Source organism: Myotis davidii, unplaced genomic scaffold (genome assembly GCF_000327345.1).
Source record: "Myotis davidii unplaced genomic scaffold, ASM32734v1 scaffold167, whole genome shotgun sequence".
In the NCBI taxonomy this organism is placed as follows: domain Eukaryota; kingdom Metazoa; phylum Chordata; class Mammalia; order Chiroptera; family Vespertilionidae; genus Myotis; species Myotis davidii.
In genome coordinates, this window is record NW_006300048.1 from 2,060,329 (window position 1) to 2,079,423 (window position 19,095).

At 46.4% G+C, this 19,095-nt stretch overlaps 1 protein-coding gene across 1 annotated transcript in view; it reads right to left on the minus strand.

Moving 5' to 3' along the window:
- The window catches only part of TRERF1 (transcriptional regulating factor 1), a 213,099-nt gene extending 194,010 nt beyond the window's left edge, over window positions 1-19,089 (minus strand). The window contains exons 1-2 of the mRNA XM_006776439.2: window positions 18,585-19,089; window positions 18,080-18,165 (exon numbers count right to left, since the gene is read on the minus strand). The gene's annotated coding sequence lies outside the window, so the exon portion shown is untranslated. The remainder of the gene's footprint in view (window positions 1-18,079; window positions 18,166-18,584) is intronic.
- Between the last annotated feature and the right edge of the window lie 6 nt (window positions 19,090-19,095).

Sequence of the window (19,095 nt, forward strand, 5' to 3'; positions counted from 1 at the left end):
GTGGGGAAGTGAGGCAGGAGGGGGCCCAGTGGTAAATATAGCAGTGAGAAAAACTCAATGAGGAAGAGAGAGACAGCTGAGCAAAAAGGCTTGGAGGAGGAGAGAGTGAGCAATGCAAATGGGTATCTAGGTTCTGAAAGAGCAACCCACCAGAGAGGATGACCTGTGCAAAGGCCCTGAGGCAAGGACAGGCCAGGTGAGTTAGAGGAACAGCCAGGCCAGTGTGGCTGGAGCAGCGAGCAAGGTGAGAACAGTAGGTGGAAGGAGGTGGTGTCACAGAAGCATGTGGAGGAGGGACAAGGTGTGTCCGGACTATTGTAAGGTCCCGGCTTTCAATGACTAAGGAGGGGGCCACTGAAGGGTTGTACGCAGGGAAAGGACAGGTTCTCCTGCTATTCGGTCAGCCTTCCTGGGAGCCTCCTTTGACACCATTTAATAAATACAGTTCAAAGCTACCTCTCCTGCAAAGCCCTCTCTGACGAATCACTGCAAGTTCTAAACTCAAACAACCCAAAGGAAAACGGCCAATTCCCACCCTCCCCACCCTCCCAAATACTGGACCCAAAAGGGAAGGTGGGAGGTGGGTAGGAAGATGAAAGAGGAGAGTGGGTACCAGGAAAATATGACAGGGAGGGACCTGGAGATATACAAGGAACAGTTCAGCAAGCCTCAGAGAGAGACCAAGTTCAACAGGCTCCTTACTCTCATCCACTTCCTGCAACTTATTAGGTTCAACGCACCAGCACTTAACCTTTCCCACCCCTGACGCCCTGTGGCTGGCCTGACAGTCCAACCTGTGCATGAGCCCTCTCTTTACACCTCTTTACTCTTTATCCTGATGTTATGTGGAACTGGAAAGAGAAAGACTACTTTACTCTTCCTCTCTAAAGTGCAGAGGCACTGGCCCAGCGAACACTAACCAGTCACATCAGAGATGGAAGCAGAAAGTCCCTTGTCATTCAATCCACACCAGAGACCACCAACAGATCCACGACGAGCCACCAGGCAACCTTACTTACCTGGTCAGTCTATAAAGTGAGTTGCCAGCACACAGCCCTAGTCCCCAAAACAACGTCAGTCCATGGCACCTCCTTCCCCAAACTGTCCCCACACTCACACTTACCCCCAGCAACCACACTGCAGAGGAGAAAAATAACGCCCAATTAAGGAAAGGCTAGGGAAGCCCGGGAATAAGCTAAAATTAGTAGAAAATAAGTAATAACTTAAAACATTAACTCAAGATGGTACATTGTAGTAGCTAAAAACATGGGCGCTAGATCCAGAATGCATGGCACAGCTCTGCATTAGGACAAATGTGTGACCTTGGATATGTTCCCTGTCTGACCTTGGGCAAGTTATCTACCCTCTCATGCCACAGACTCCTCACCTTTACAACCAGGTTCATTATTAGTACCCGTGTCCTAGGGCTCTTAGGAGAATTAAAGTTTGTAGAATACAGCATGGAAAAGGATGTCTGGCACATGGTAAGCATTATATAAAAATTTTTAAAGCGAGAAAAACACTTTTTTTAAAAAAGGAAGGCTTCTTCTGAAATATCTGAGAAAAGGTCTATAGTTTTATTATGTACGTGACGTATACATGAAAACAATCACTACTGATTAATATTTTCAACTCCGAAAGTCCTATTTCATACTTTTAAAATATTAATAAAATGCTTTGCACAAAGACATTTACTGCATTATTTATAAAAGTAAATTATGGGAAATGACCTAAATATCTGACAGCAGAAGAATGGCTGAGTAAATCCTGAAAGTCATAAGAAGGGGTTTTTGTGCAGATATTAAAAATCACCTAATAAAGAAATTGTAAAGACATGAAAAATACTTATGAGGCAGATAATAAAAGACACAGAATTAAACTTCACTTTCAGCTATTATGACCTAACAGTGACTAAACTAATCAGACTCCTACACAGAACAACAATAAAAGGCAGATAAAATACAAAACAGTAATAATAACCAGAATAACAACTGTGTGAAGGTATGGGAGTGCAACCAGACAGCTGGGACTTGAGGGACCAAGGGAAGCTCAGTGAGGTGTACATCAGTAGCTAATGCTTCCCCTCGGGACACTTCCCAATCTGGTAGAGGGAGCATTGAGGTGAAAGCAGCAAATTCAAGCTTGCAGCAGCTTTCTTCCTAAACAGAGATTAAAACCTGGAGTTCAGGGCTACAAAGACATTCAGGGTCTGACAGGCCACGATACCAGAGAAAAGTGAACCACAAAGAAGTGAGCCCAGAGCCCTGCAGATTTCCCCTCAAGGCATCTGCTGACATAAGCCACGTGAGTGGAGGGCTAGGCCCTGGCATCCAAGCAGAAAGAGGCTGTTAAAAGACTAACAAATTGAGTAAAGATTTTGGTTTCAGTGGCAGAAAAGCAAACCTTGGAAATCCGGGCCTACCCTATAGGAGGGACCCTCACAAACACCCACCCTACACGTAAGGGCGAATCAGAAATAGAGCAGCCTGAGCTGAACCAAGGTGTGGCACCAACCTGAGCCTCTACACTGTCCAGTAAAATGCCCAGCATCCAAAACACAATGTCCAAGTACCCAGCAAATAGGACCAAACCAAAAGAAAGCCACAACCGTGAAAAACAATCCCCTCAACAGAAGAATGGATAAGTAACATGTGTTACATATGTACAATGGAATATTACTCAACCATCAAGAAGAATGAAATCTTGCTATCTGTGACAACGTGGATGGACCTCGAGGGTATTACACTAAGTGAATCATGTTAGACAGAGAAAGACAAATGCCATATTACTTCACTTAGGAATCTAAAAATAAATAGGTAAATGAAAAAAACAAAACAAACTCACAAATGAGGAGAACAAACTAATCGTTGCCAGATGGGAAGGGGTAGGAGGATGCCCAGAAATAATAAAGGAGATTATATACAAACTGCTAGTTATAAAATTAGTCATGAGGATGTAAAGTTTAACATAGGAAATATAGTCAGTAATACTGTAATAACTATGTATGGTGCCAGATGGGTACTAGACTTACCATGGTGATCACTTCATAAGGTATATAAAAGTCTAATCACTATGTTATATACCTGAAATGAATATAATATTGTATGTCAACTATAATTTAAAATGAATTTTTAAAATAAAATAAAGAGAAGCCATCCACTCAAAATATTTTATTATACATATAAATATATATTTTAATGTATAAATATTAGTATAATATATTATTTATATGTAAATAAAATATTTACAAAAATAAAAGCAAATTAGAAATTGAATTCATGGGTTTGACAACAAATAAGAAATAGCAGAAGAGATGACTGGTGAACTGGAGGATAGGTCAGTAGAAGAAATTTTCATATTGAAGCAGAGAAAATATAAAAATGAGCTTTAAGCACATGTAGAATATCATGAAAGGGTCCAACATATGTATAGGAATTGAGAAGAGGAGAGACATAATGGGGCAAAAGCAGTATTTGAAGAGAACTGCCTAAGAATTTTCTAAAACTGACCCCCCCAAAAAAATAAAAATAAAAATAAAAAACCAAACCATGAATTCTGAAAGCTCTCCAAACTCTAGGAAGAATACATACCAAGAGAACCACACTTACGCATATCATAGCAAAACTGCTAAAAACCAAGCTAACGAGAACAAACATGTTACTTTCAAAGGAACCACAATAAAACTAACAGATTACTTTTTAATAGAAATGAAGGAAGCCAGAGGACAATGGAATATCTTTAAAAGATAAATTTTTTAAAAAAAGACAAGCTAGAATTCTATATCCAGTGAAAATATTCTCCAAATATGAAGGTGTTCAAACAAATACTGAGAGAACTATGACACCAGCAAAAACACTCCACCACAGACACACACACACACACACACACACAGGCACAGACACACACCCACACAGCCACACAAGCACACACACACACAAGCACACACACACACAACTAAACAGAGTTCTTCAGACAGAAGGTAACTAATCTGAGAGAAGAACTGAGCATGGTTATACAAGAAGAAAGAAAGAACAACAAAAAAAGAGTAAATATGTGGATTAATCTAAGTTATTGACTTTTTAAAATAACATCTTGTGGAATTTAAAATGCAGGGTGGGGCGAAAGTAGTTGTATAGCTGTTCATATGGAAAACAATATAATTTATAATAATAAAAGCATAATATGCTAATTAGACCGGATGTCCTTCCAGACTACCTTCCGGACGAAGCTGGGGCTGTGAGGGAAGCCCAGGTCCCGGGTGCCAGAGGGAAGCTGGTGCTGGCAGCCAGGGGAAGGAAGGCCTACTCTTGCATGAATGTCATGCATCGGGCCTCTAGCAAGTAATAAATAATAATACAAGAATAAACTGTTTCACATACTCACAACTATAAACCTACTTTCCTCCCTTCCTCTCTCTCTAAAAGAGAAATCAATAAAAACATATTTTTTAAAAAAAATCACAGAACTTCAAAAGGCATTAAGGACATAAAAGGAGTCTAAGTGTTATGAGAAGTTTGTATCGTCCAGGAAATGGTTAAAGTATTAATTTAGGGTAGGCTCTAAAAATCAAAATATAAAATCACGCACAGCAAGCATCCAACTATGTAAAGACATGTTTGTTTGTTTTTAAATACTAGAAAGAAACAACTTTTTGAAGCAGAAGTTCTATCAAGATGATGAAATGATGACTGGTTTTCATTTTCTTTATACTCCTTGGCATTCTCAGAGCAACTTTTTTCCTCAATATTTGGTTTCATATAAAATGATTACAGTATTTTCTTGAGGGAGGTGAAGGTAGCCTTCATTTTCTTACAAAGGTTCAAAAAGAACAAATTCCTAGAAAATTGGACAGAGACCCTGTAATTCTGCAGCCAGTTATTGGCAACATTTGTCTGAGTGAAGCATGCTTTGGTCGGCCAACACAGACAGGCCCGGTACCAGACACATCCTGTGCCCCAGGCAGGGACTGGCCGCTCACTCACTGTGTTTGGTGTGAGAGCACGCCTCAAGCTGTCTCTCCATAAACATGAGGACATCCTAACTCAGCAGAAAGAATCACTTCTGGTAATAATCCAGGTCATCTGCACAGTCTTTCCACAACCAAAATACAAAGATCTTGCTAAATTAACAAGTAATAGTCATCATGCAAGAGACATCTGCACCCCACCTTGCAGCAAGAAGAAATGAAGCCCAGAGAAGCGATGCGTCTTGTTTAGAAGGTAATCCACGCGACACAAGAATTACCATTGTTGCAAAACAATGATGAAGTGAGGTGAGTGCTCTCTCTCATATGCTAGTAGTGCAAACACAAATCAATTTTTAAAGTTTGTGAGGAACAATTAGGAAATGTTATCGAGAACCTTAAAAATGCCTATTTCCTAACACAGCAATTCTCCTTTCCAGAAATTTATCTTAAGAAAATAATCTGAGCCCTAGCTGGTTTGGCTCAGTGGATGGAGCGTCGGCCTGCGGACTGAAGGGTCCCGGGTTTGATTCCGGTCAGGGGCACATGCCCAGGTTGCAGGCTTGATTCCCCAATAGGGGACGTGCAGGAGGCAGCCGATCAATGATTCTCTCTCATCATTGATGTTTCTATCTCTCTCTCCCTCTCCCTTCCTCTCTGAAATCAATAAAAATATATTTTTTTAAAAAAAAAAAGAAAAGAATTTGAGATGTGATCGAAAATTTATGTACCTGGATATTCATCAAAGCATCCTATAGAATAAAGAGCTAATATGCTAATTAGACCAAACAGCAGAACAACCATCCGGACGACCTTCCAGACGAAGCCGGGGCTGCGAGGGCTGAGCCCCTAGTACAAATTTTGTGCATCGGGCCTCTAGTTCTTTATAATAGTCAAAAATTGTAAATAAGCTAAATTTCCAATAACAGAGACTAGTTAATAAATAATAAATATTTAGTAACCATAGAATCCACCTGAGAGGGTGCTAAACAACCATTTAAGAAAAATAGTTTCCAAGGAACATTTACTTAATGAGCAATATATTCAAACACAAATACCCCTCATACTATTTTAAAGCATAGTGCCATAGCAAGTGTTTATTGAGAACGTCCTATCTGCCAGGCGCACCCCACATGTTTTACATGCATCATCTCGTTTCATCGCACTCGGCCCTACGGTCAGTGTTATCCCTTCCAGTGAGTGAAGGCTCCTGGATTCAAACCCAGGCAGTCTGACCCCAGATTATGCCGCCTAGAGGAAAACTCTGGGAGGCAATGATTAAAATGCTAAGAGGAAGGCATTAAGACTATTTTTATTTTCTTCCTGGTACCTGTCAATATTTTCCAAATCTCCTATAATTACTGTGTACTATTTGCAGTCTCCCTCCCCAAAAGGAAGCTTTATGAACTGCTTTCATTTACCATTTACACAATTTCAGTGAACAACAAGTCTTAGCTCTAATGAAGCTTTGAATCGCTTCTCCTCCGGGCCTTAAAAGCAGGAGACCGTTGTGCAAATCTGAGCCGTGACATTCTGACCAGGGCAAGGGGATGGGCCACGAGTCTGCTCAGCGGGCTGTGGAGTCCGTGACTTCCATCCCACAAGCCCGGGTCACCATCTGGCTTATCCAGCACTGATTTTTTACGTATATTCTGCCATTAATCTCCCCAACAACCTATCCGAGTAGATGTGACCATTTCAGGAAACTGAGGTTTAGGGAGCTGAAGTGACTTGCCCAGGGTCATGCAGGGCACCCCAGCACTTTTCTAACTCATTTCTTTCTTTTTCTTTTAATATATTTTATTGATTTTTTTATAGAGAGGAAGGGAGAGGGATAGAGAGTTAGAAACATCAATGAGAGAGAAACATCGATCAGCTGCCTCCTGCACACTCCCCACTGGGGATGTGCCTGCAACCAAGGTACATGCCCTTGACTGGAATCGAACCTGGGACCCTTGAGTCTTCAGGCCTATGCTTTATCCACTGAGCCAAACCGGTTAGGCACTAACTCATCTCTTGACCTACAAGCTCAGTGGCTCCAGCCTGTCCTCCACACCTCTCGAGTAATCCTTCTAATACATAAAGCAGGCTTGACCCCATCACCCCCACACAGCCCTCCTCACTAAAACCCTCAGTGGCTCCCACCTGCCTACAGGGTCCAAGACCAAGCTCCATAGCATGGTACCAGGTCCTCCCTGCCCAGTCCCTGCCTACCTCTCCAGCCCCATCACCTGCACCTGTCACTGCGAGTGTCCCACGTGCCAGACCCCAGCGGGGTCCTGAGGACACAATGAGAAACAGGACGTGGCAGAAGGGTGAACAAGACCTGGCTTACACCCTGAAGAAGCCAGAAATCCTGTGGGGGAGACAGACACAGAGAGGGATTGTTGCGATGCAGATGGACAGTGCGGGGGAGGCCTAGGCTGGGGTGCTTAGGGCAGGCCCCTGGAGGAAGCGGGAATGGGCCAGATGAGGGGCAAAGGAGGAGACATTCCCTGCAGAGGAAACCGAGCAGCCAAGTGTTAGCTCACAGAACTTTCTGCACCAATGCAAACGTTTTAGATGCTTTCCAACATGGTGGCCACTCGCCACGTGTGACTACTGCGCACTTGACAAGTGGCTAGTGCAACTGGGGACCTGAACCGTTCGTTTTACTTAATTTTTAATTAATTTCTATGCAAATAGCCACGCATGGCTCACAGCTACCATGTTGGACAGCACGGTTCTAGAGCATTAAACTGAAGCTGACAGAAATGAAGTTCAGGAGGTAAGTTTTGAAGTAACGTTTCAGTCAGGCCAGGCTGCATGTGGCTTCTTACACTCACCATGCTGTTCCCTCCTCCGTGTCTCCCCGGCAAGCCCCCACTGAACCCACACAAGGCCACCCCGTCCCACCTCTCTCTGAAGGCTTCCCTGGCTGCTCGCACCATCTCTCGCACGTTCTACTTCTATATATTGCCTTTTCCTAGGCAGGCATCACCGTGAATCATATGTATATGTCCTCATAACCATCTCCACTAGGCTCTGAGCTCTGTCCCTTCCTTGTCCTGGTGTTTCCAGCCACTGGTACCCTCTTGGCACAGGGGAGGCACTCAATAATAAAGGCTTGATGCACAAGAGGCCTGGCAGGGGCGGGGGCTGGGTATTCACCTCTTCTGATGAGGATGTGAGTCCCTAACCTCCACCTTCCTTAGAATGAATGACCACTGGATGAGTCCTCACGAACACCCTGCCCACCCCCCCATCACGGTCCACACGAGGCCTTGCAGTGCCTCTATTTTGCCCAGGTTTCCAGACCTAGAGATCTGAACAGGGCAAGTGACTAGCCAGCTTCTAAAGGCAGCAAATCGAATGATCAGAAGCCAGTCCTTGGAGTTAGTCCTGGTTCTGGGGACCAGCTCCGCCACTCAGCACCTGCGTGTTCTTAAGCTGGGTGCTGGAATGCTCGGACCCGTTTCCTCAAGGGAAAAGTGGGCATCACCTCGGCCTCTTACAGTTGTTGGGAGGCTGCATGACTACACACCTGCACAGCGCTAGGCACACAGTAAGCTTCTCTGTAAACAGTAGCAGGCGATTTGGAACCCCCATATGCAAATTCCGGAGCCCCTAAATAGCTGCTCCTTGGTGCTCTCTGGGATGGACATAATCCAATCTCTGACTCATCACGTGTTGCCAAAATTCTCCTCGAGTTCCCAAGAGGAAATTTATTTTATTTCCCTCTAACTTGAAAAACAAAACCGTCCTTACAGCATTTTGGGGTGGCAGGGATGAGGAAAGAGACCATGAAATCCAACAAGCAGCTTTGAAAAGGTTACAAACTGATGGGAGAAAGAAAGGAGAAGGCAGCTGGAGGGGGTGAGCAAGGGAGGGTGGAGACAATCCCCTGAGTTTCTGCTGTTATTGAATACCCCAACTCTCAAAGCAGCCAGGCAGCCACCTCCTCCACGTGGGCTAAGCTCTGCTAATGAGAAAGCGCGCTCTGCCTACATTACCACAATAATGATTTCCCCCTTGCATTTTCCATGCCCGCCGCTTTATCATAGCAGAAGTAGACATATATTTTCAATAAATCCCTTCTCCCCTACCTCCTCCCCAACTCGAGCTCGCCCAGTAAAAGCTGTTCCCTCTCTGCACCCTCCCCCAACGCAATCCCAGCCCGGGAGCACAATGAGTTCCACTAATCAAAACAGAAAGAAAAAGAAAAATGGAAAAATCACAGCCGCTGAAAAACAGCATTCGCTACAAGTCAAAGCCCTCCACATTTTTTTCTGCGTGCAGCATTTACTTCTTCAAGGACACGGCACCCCTCCCCTATCAGAAATCTTATGCAGAGTTGCTCAGAGGGGAGGGAGGGAGGAGGGGCGGGAAGAAATCTAATATTCACTCTCTTTCCTATTTTGACTAAGCCAGCACAGACAGAAATATAGATAAGGCCCTGAATAACTGATTTAACAAAATGTCACTTATTAAAAGGGATGGGGGATGGGGCCGCATTTGCATTTCAGAGCTCAGTTAAACCACCCCAGCTAAAGGCTGTGAGGCCACGAAAGCAAGAGGGAGGAAACATTTCTCTCTAGTCTGATCTCCTTCAGCGGCTGCAAGAACTGACCCTGGTGGCAGAGAGGCCTGGGTTTCTCCTCCAACAACAACCAGTGGAGAGAAAAACCGAAGACAAAACAACAACAACAAGAAGCTGATTCTTAAATAAAGTGAGCGTTTATACTGCAGTAACTAGTGCCAGGCTCAGTGCTGGGTGCTGGGTGCTGGGGGCGTAAGAATGGATGACCCAGTTCTGCCCTCCCCAGGGCAGTCTAGAAGGGGTGGAAGACACGCCCAGTGATAAGTATGCCAACAGCACCCAGGGCTGCAGAGCCCAAGAACTCCCCTTCCAGCCCACCCACAAGCCCTAACCCACAAGCAGGCACACAGGGCCCTCAAGAAGGGCTTCAGGAATGAGTGTCCGCACAGTGAAGTTGTTTGACTTTCATGCTGGTTTCTGAAGAAGCTCAGACACTTCAAAAGGAAAGACACCCCTAAATGTCCTACCTCCTGTGGCTCCCCAGGAAAACCCCTTGGCTCATATGTGTTCACCCAACTTAAAAAGAGGCCCTAGCTGGTTTGGCTCAGTGGATAGAGCGTCAGCCTGTGGACTGAAGGGTCCCAGGTTCGATTCCGGTCAAGGGCACATGCCCAGGGTTGCCAGCTCCCAGTAGGGGGCGTGCAGAAAGGCAGCCGATCAATGATTCTCTTTCATCATTGATGTTTCTCTCTCTCTCTCCCCTCTCTCTTCCTCCCTGAAATCAATAAAAATATATTAAAAAAGAAAGAAAGAAAAGAAAAGTGAACAAGTCCGAATGCTTAACAATCAGCCTCAATTACTGGCATCCTTTGACTGAATTCTAAGGGAGCTTGGTATCTCCCACTGTGATGACAACAGAGGGAACTCAAAGGACACGCCTATTAAAACTCCCTGGGCATCAAATCCATCTTTTTTCTTTTTCTTTTCCTTTTAAAAAAATTGTGCAAAGAAGTTAGGTTGGAGGCAACTTCCCAACGATGAAGAGAAGCCCTCGGAGCAGCCTTTGTTATGACAAAGACCCCTGAGACCCTCAGGGAACTTTCCAAGGCAGCACGCTGCCCAAGGCCCAGTATGTCCAAAGCCAGGGCCTGGAGACCGAAGGCCACACTATCTAAAAACGACCACGGACGGTCCTGGTTCCTCCACTGAGGGGCCCCACAGAAGGGACTGGGCTGAGCGTAGGAGGCTGATGGAGAATAGCCATGCGATTTGTTAAAGTCAAGTTTTGGCTTTAACTATGAGGCAGGCTTAAAGCTGTGTGCTCCAGAATGAACCAGACAATTCAAGTTTTTAAAAATGTAATGCCCCAAACACGCTGAAATCATCTATTTCCAACTAAGGTCACTAGACTTATAACCCTGAAATTCCCAGATGCACGTTTTGGTTTCCATAATCTCTTACATATATTCTATCACGTTCTTACTTAATACTGTACCGCAATATCTATTTGAGAGTGCAATGAAATTTAGAGACCATTTAAATTCTGGGCATTAAACCCGGGCTTTGAAAGCTGGCTGGTCATATGACTCCAGGTTCATCGCTTATTTATATTTTTTCAATTCTACTTCTTGAGCCTCACTTTCCTCGGCTGTAAAATGGGAATAATATCTACCTCCTATGGTTGTCGCAAGGCACCGATAAAATAGGACAAGTGAAAGAGGCTTTGGACCTAGGTAAACACTAGTTATTTCAATGGCGGCATCCATTTCCTCCCTCTCTGATTTTTTGCTGTTCGTTTTCCCCTCTCTATGAAACCAGACTGATATCGGTTCCACTGATCTCTCAAAAAATGACAACTTGTATTTATTACACAAATAAATCCAGAAGGTCCTGTTACCCACAGGTGTGCAAAAGCTGCCTCCCCGCTGAATCCAGGTGAGGAGCAAGAGGAAGTTCGTTGTACTACTGCCTGCTTTTGTATACGTTTGAAGATTTTTCATGATAAAAATTAATGTAGAAAGAAAGAAGGAGAGCCTCACCCTACTGAGCAGATGCCAGGGTCTGATTAGGGGAAAGTATGGGCTATTTTTTTATTTTTGTTATTGTTGTTAATCCTCCCCCGAGTATACTTTTCCATTGATTTTTTTTAGAGAGCGTGGAAGAGATAGAGAGAAACATCGATGTGAGAGAAACACATCAATTGGTTGCCTCCTGCACGTGCCCCGACCAGGGCCCAGGCCGGGGAGGAGCCTGCAACGGAGGCACATGCCCTTGACCAGAATCAGACTTGGGACCCTTTGATGCTCTGTCCACTGAGCCACACTGGCTAGGGCATGGGCTATTTTTTAAAACCGGAAATGACTTCCCAGCAAACACAGTAAGACTAAAGGTTAAAGGACTGTTTTGTAGGTAGAGTCAGTATACACAACAGTTTTCATTTGCAAAAAAACAAACACTGAGCCAAAACGAAGACCGCTCACAGCGGGGGACCACAGTCAGGTTTCTTGGGTAGGTTCAAGGTTCCCCTGCACCCAGTTCACACACCAAGTAAGTCTGGCCCTTTGGGTGGACAGGTCTCAGGTTCTAAATATGGAACCAGAGTTTGAACCTCTACTGACTGACCTTTCCCCACCCGCATTCTGATGCCTGCCTTCCAACGGTGAGATCAGTTTCACCGAAGGGATCACAGAGGCCTTGAAAACCCCAAATAGAAAGTAGCTTCGAGCGGGAAACATAAATGGGAGTGAACACGGTGAGCAGCTTTTCGTAGACGCTTTGGGAAGTTCAGGGACGGGTTTCATTGGTTGTCAGGTTTTTGTATCTGAGAAGAAGATCTGGCTGAAGTTCAATTCACCTCGCTGCTGCCTGCTACCGTTTACATAGCACTTTCCGTACATTATCTGATCCCATCCTCACAAGTCTGAGAACGGAGGTGACAGATGGTATCACCCTCATCACCCTTCTGCAGATGTGGAGACAGGCTCAGAGGCCCCCTTGTCCAGAGCAAAGATGGAGCTGGACTGCACCCCGGGTTTTCTGACTCTCTCTCCTCCCCCACCCACCTCCCATGCAGACCCCATGCTTGGCACAGGGGCGGGCAGTCGATGGCATATTTTTTTGTGAAAGGCAGCCTGAAGGAGAGGCAGATCTCTGCCCTTTTTTCTGGAGCTTCTTGTTCAAACATATGACGCAGGGCCCACCAACTTTAGAACAGGGCTGAACATCATGGAGGTCTTTTTCCAATCGTAGTTTCAAATAAATCTAAAGTGAGGCCTACGTTACTTTAACTGAAGACTCTTTTCCAAGCGAAAGAGTCTGCTCTTTCCTCTGTGCTGCTCAGTAATGCAGTCAAATGCTCAAAAAAAAAGAAAAATGCAGCAGAGTTTTCTGATGCAGTCTTAACCCTTGCAGGCTCCGGGAGGACTCAAGTCCTGCGCCCAAAGCCCTTCCCAGGGAGGGTGCGGCCTCAGCCCGGAGAGGAAGAGCACCTCAGGGCCCCAGCGCAGCTCCCTCACCTTCCCGCACCTGCTCTCTGGCCACATGGAGGAAGGGTCCCTCCTCCAAGAAAAGCCGATCTCCCCCCACAGGCCTCAAGGGTTTTTGCTCAGGTGACCCAACCCATTGCTCTTGACCAACCATCTCCTCTCCAGTTTCGCATATATACCACCAGGGCCTCAAAAAACCCCGTCCCTCTACCCCATGTCCTTCCAACTCCCACTCCATTCCTCTGGCCCCCTTTCTGGGTCCAGCTGTGCCCAAAAGTTGTCTACACATGCCACTACCAGTTCCTCGCCTCCCAGTCCCCGGCCAACCCCTCCAACCTTGCTTCTGCCCAATCCATCGCTCCACTGAGACTGTTCGCAAAGTTGCCAATGGCTTCCATTTTGCCAAATCCATTGGTGACTTTTCCGGCCTTATCTTCCCTCCAGGCTCCTTAGGACACGGCCGCCAGTCTCCTGCATTAAAATACCACCCCCTGGCTGACGACTCCCACATTTTCATCTCTTGCCTGGCCAGTCCTCTGACACTGGATGCTCGTATCAGACCGCTTGCTTAACATCTCACTGAGTCCAACAGGCATCTCAGATTCCAGGGAGCGTGATTCTGCTCCCCTCCCTCTCCCTCTTCCCCATCTCAGCAAATAGCACCACCCATCTACCCAACTGCTCAAGTCAGAAACCTGTTATCCTAGATTCCTCCTCCCCAACCCCCCCCAAATCCATCCCCAAGCCCTGCCCATTCTACCTTCAATGTGCGTCTGGCACCCACCTGCTCCCCTCCGTTTACCTCTGTCACCTCCCCGCTGACCTGCTCCAACTGCCACAGTACTGTGCTCCCCAATTCCACACCTGCCCCTCTCCACCAATACATTGGGTAGGGGTGTCACTTCTCACTGTAATGGCTTCCCACTGCACTTCGGATGAAACCCAAACCTTTCAAGGCCCCCAGAGCCCTGCCTGGTCCATCATGTCTTGTGCCCTCTCTCCCTCCCATTATCCACCCACGCCTCTCTTCAATGGCCAAAGCCAAAGGCCTCCCGCCCAGGCTGTCTGGTGCCCTCTGTTTCTCGCACCCTAATCCCCAGAGAGGCTCTCCTAGGCTGCTCTAGCTGAGTAAGTCCAGGTCACCGTTCCCTGGGATTTCACCAGAGCATTTATCACATTTTGCAATACCTATTCCTTTACATGTCAACCTCCCCTCTGGACTGTAAACTAGGGAGAGGGGTGGGGGATGGGCAGAGGGAGATGATTATGTTGTTCTGAATTATCAACATATTCCCAGCGTCTAAACTTAGGGCCTAGCACAGAATGGGTGCTCAGTAAGTAACTGCCGAATGTACAGATGAATAAACCAGTCAGCCATGACATGAAAATAGCTGTTACCATCTATGAGAATAGACTTATCGCTGCCACTTAGGCACACCGGTTAAACAAAAACGTTTTAATATTGCTAAACCAAAAGCCCAATAGCTCAGCATGCCCCACCCATTCTCCGCTTGTCTTCCATGAGGAAAAAGCAAAAATCATCCATTCCCTCAGTAAACCCTAATTAACCCGTAGGCCCTACAAGCAGCTACCCAGAGAACTTGAAAATCCTTATAAAATACCACAGAGTCTTTTTGTTGTGTATTTTATTTAACCCAGAAAACATAAAAACAGATGAAGAGAGCCATGGCATCAAACTCATGTTCTCAGGCCTGTATTATTCCTTAAAACGCCACAGCGGCCTCGCTGGAAAGCATGCCGAGAACAGATCCAGCTGCTCTTGTCTCCCTCTCCCCACAAAAGAAAGCAACTGTGTAATAGCCTCTTTATTTTATTGGTTCCCCTTAAACATGCAAATTCAGAAATATTACTAATCCACAAGATCCTAGCTGATCCTAACCCTCTCTCCTCCCTAAATCACAGTTTTATGAGGGCAGAAATAAAATGAGCTGAATTCGACGGCTTTTAGAGCAGAGCGATCGGCACAAATTTGTACTGCCCGGGGTCTGGGTCACTTGTCTGGATCCTTACTATACACGTGAATGTTCAAAGTCAATGAAAACATCAAGAGCTTTCCCCCCAAAAATGCCCACAGTGAAATATGAGAAATCCCAGAAGCGACATTAATACAATATCATTACCATGAACCCTACGGCAAATATACCACCAAATTCCAATTACCCGCGTGTGAATTTTCCACAGACAGTGGGTGAAGCCACAACTAGGCTTTCTGGTCTGCTCAATTAACCTTAGGTTTGACCAAGCATAATTAGACAGGTGAGCCAGCTGGTTGCAGGGGAAACTTCCAAGATGAACTGAAGTTATTTTTGGTGCCACTCTCTATTAACACATATAATTGCGTATCAGCCATGCCCTTTTTTTCCCCAAGACGGTCGGTGGCAGGCTTTCCTCAGTTTTTCCTTGCGTGGATGGTCAAGATAACCAGGGCACTCAAGAGTCTTTTTTGGAATGCCAAGGTACAACTCCACTCTCTCCATGAGAAGACAAAAACGGAAGTTAATCAACCCAGCACAAGTCCATGAAGCAATTTGGCCGTTGGCCCAGGAAGACACTGTCAAGACCTCCAGAGACTTCTCTGGAGAGCTCTCTCCTCAAGACCGAATGACAGAATTTCAGACACAGATGTAACTCATGGATCAAACCGTGCGCTCCTAATTAAAAAAAAAAAAAAATCTGAAGTCCAGAAATGCTAGACACTGGACATTTCCCCCCTGCTGTGAGCAAACCACCTTAAAAGTTCTTGGTCACTTTTCAAATACTGTAAACTCGAGGCAACCACTGAATGCAAAACAACGTCAATACTCTCTGATTAATCAACTTTATGGAGAATCCTTATACTTTTCCCAAGAAAACAATGCCTTTGATTATTACGACCAACCCAACCATCAAAGGCTAGGAAAAAGAATATGATACATAAGCTTGGCTTTTGTGATCACACACTTTATTATATAAGCAGCAGTCCCCTCCCTGATCATTAATGCTCCTACCTCAACAAAAACCACAGGCCCAAGCAGGTTAAAGGAAGCCAAACGGAGCACTTTTCACACAGTTCATGGAACAACTGTTTTCACAGCAAGCGCACATAAATGCTATGTGATATTAACACACGCCTGCTATGTGGAAGCCGGCTTACCAAGCTGTGAAAAGACTCGTGTTGACTATGGAACCTGTAAAATTAATCTTCTCGATGCCCATAAAGCAGAGGAAACGCTCTTTTTTTCAGATGTCAAGCTGGCTTCTCAACAAATCTTTGGCAAAAACGGACATGCCTAAAAGGGCGGGGCCCAAAGAGCTGTGTCACTCCCTGTATCAATTCCTATAAATCAAATCCTGACAATCACCACAATATTTTTAAAAGAATGAATTATGATTCATGGGCCTTCAAACCTTTATTACCACAAGAACATTCCCAGCAGAAGAGGGAAAAAAAGCTACTGTGACTTGATTAATGGCCAAAGCAAGACAATAAAATAAATCTCATAACTATAAGAATAAAAAAAAAAAAACCTGAATGACTGCTCTTGGCTTCGAGGGTAGCCATGTCAATAATTCCACTATCCTGGGATAAACACACATAAAGATTGTGTTTACCTTCCCAGCAATAGACACCACCAGACGCAGACTTTCAGCCGGTGAAAATTAATAGCTAATTTGTTTAACAAATGCCTAGTTAGGAACATTTGATAAATGGCAATATTTATTTCCCAACTAACTCAGCTCTCAAGCTGCCAAATAACCAATTCTCAATCTGGAAATCTGATAACAGGAAGGAAAGAAAGCACTGTCCATCCGTAACACGCAGAGAAATATTTTTTAAACCCATTATTTCCCCTGCTAGAATTGAGCCCGGCTACAGAACTGCAGAAAGCTTAACCAACTTTAGTTAACCACTGCCTAGTGTGTACTCCCTGACCCTACTAAGCATGCCTGGGTTTGAACCTCTGGTGCTAAAATTATCCTGGCAAAGTTAAAACTCCCGGCATAATCCAGGCACCTGACAGCCAAGACCTACAACCACCCATCTGCAGAAACCAGCAGGCTGAGTACCAGGAAAACAGGCCGGGAGGACCAGAGGCTGCTGGTTAACTGGTAAACCGCTGAGTACTTCTGCTGGTTATCCTCCCAGTGGGCACCAAACCCCATCGACAGTCGCCAAACTGCTTTCTTGAAACGGTTAATGATGCCGAAGGTTGGTACCAACTGGGACAACCGAAAACTCCTTTCTTAACGCTCTGCTCCCAGGCCTGCTAAAAAGCGCACCCAGCCGGCCCGGGAGGCATTTTTTAAAGAACTCCTCAGCCATCCCTGGATCCCTCATTCCTAAGCATCACTCCCATGCACTTCCCAAGACAGCCCAGGCCACGCTGTTAGCAACCGGCTTCAACACGTACTTTCACTTGCCAGAGCCGCCGGGTCTGGGAAGTTTCCACAAAGCTGGCTCTCGCAGGCCAGCCCAAGCCCACGGAGGAGCCGGAATGTCATTTTCTTTTCACGTAGGGACGGCCGGCGCACATGCCCCAGCCCAGGGCTGACCGGCGGCCACGGGCCAGGTGCTCTCGGCCTCCGCCAGTGAATGGGTGGTGTTCTAATATCTATTTATTTAGATCACCAGCAACAACTCCCAAACTGAAGTTACGACTGGAGGGACAGGTTTACCCCCCGACACATTTCCCTCGTCCGGGTGGCCACTTTTAACTTCTGGTGGGTACTCGGGCCCCCGAAGAGCCCACAGGCGCATGTATATGCATCATGTCCAAAACCCCCAAAGGCACATCCCTAGGGTCCTGCGGTTTCTTGGCTGGAAGAATGAAGGCTTTATAGCATCACACCCTTCAAGTGCAAGCCCCACCACCACCCTTTAAGCCTGATCTGCCAATTTTAGCGCCCCTCGCACCCCTCCCCCTTTGCTGGGATGCCGTGCAGCACCGAGAGGGAAGAGGGAAGAAGGGAAGCAGAGAGAAGGCCCGGTTAACATACTGAAAGTAAAGAAGTGGGGGGGAGACTTTCCCTTCCCCTCCCCCATCTTCTCACTGAGCATCCCCCCCAAGTAATTTTTTTAAAAAAATGAAACTTAATAAGCTTCTTGCCTACCTTGGCTGTTTCTGCAACAAGTGCATGGGCAATCCGACAAGAAGACCAGTCTCCGCTTGGGGGGGTGAGATGGGGGAGAAGCAGCGCTGATGGAGTAATTTCAATATTAATTTATGTCAGAGCCGCCTCCTCGAAGCGCTACTCACTTACAGTACTGCCCTCAGCCAGTAAACAAATATCGCTCCGCCAGGAAACATACTCCCCAGATGCAAGCCCCTCTACCCAGCAGGGAACCCGGCCCTGCATCCCCCACCCCCACCCAACAGCGTGCTCCCCAACCCCGGTAGGAAGCTCAGCGTTACCAAAGCACCAACCCACCACCTCCGCCACCACCCGAGCAAGAAACTTACTCGGTCCGTCTATGCCTCCACCCTCCCTTCAGGAAATCTACTCTCCATATGCATTCAGCCTCCCCGCAGGAAATCTGCTCCCCCCTCCCCCCTTCTATATACATGCACCCCTCCCTCTCCTCCTCCCCACTCGCCCTCCCCGGCCAGAAACTTACTGGCGAGCAAGCGTGCAGGCTCTCCTGATCCTGGAAACTTACTCCCAGAGATAGCGCCCGCCAACCCCCTTCCCGGCCCTGCTCCCCTTCGTGCCCTCCGCCGCAAGCAACTCCAAACTCTCCGCATCCAGCCACTCTCCCTCCCCGGTGGAAATTTGCAGCGCGGGGCCGCGCGCGTGCATCCACCCTCCCCTTCAGGAAACTTACTCCCCGTCTGCATGCACCGCCTCTCAGCCATCGCTTAGGGAAGGGGGTGTGCTAAGAAGACAGAAATACATATGTATCTCTCGCCCCTCCCCCGGCCGCAGCCCACTCGGGGCCGAGCCGCGGTAACCTGGCCTTACCTTTTGCATTGCTCCCCATCCTCGCCCCTCCCTTAACCCTCCTTATCTGCTCCCCGGCGCCCCCCTTTTTTCACCCTTTACCCACCCCTAGCAACCGTTCCCAAGCTCCTCTCGGTCTTTTTTTTTTTTTAATCCAGGATGCAAATTCCTCCCCTGTCAGCAAATCG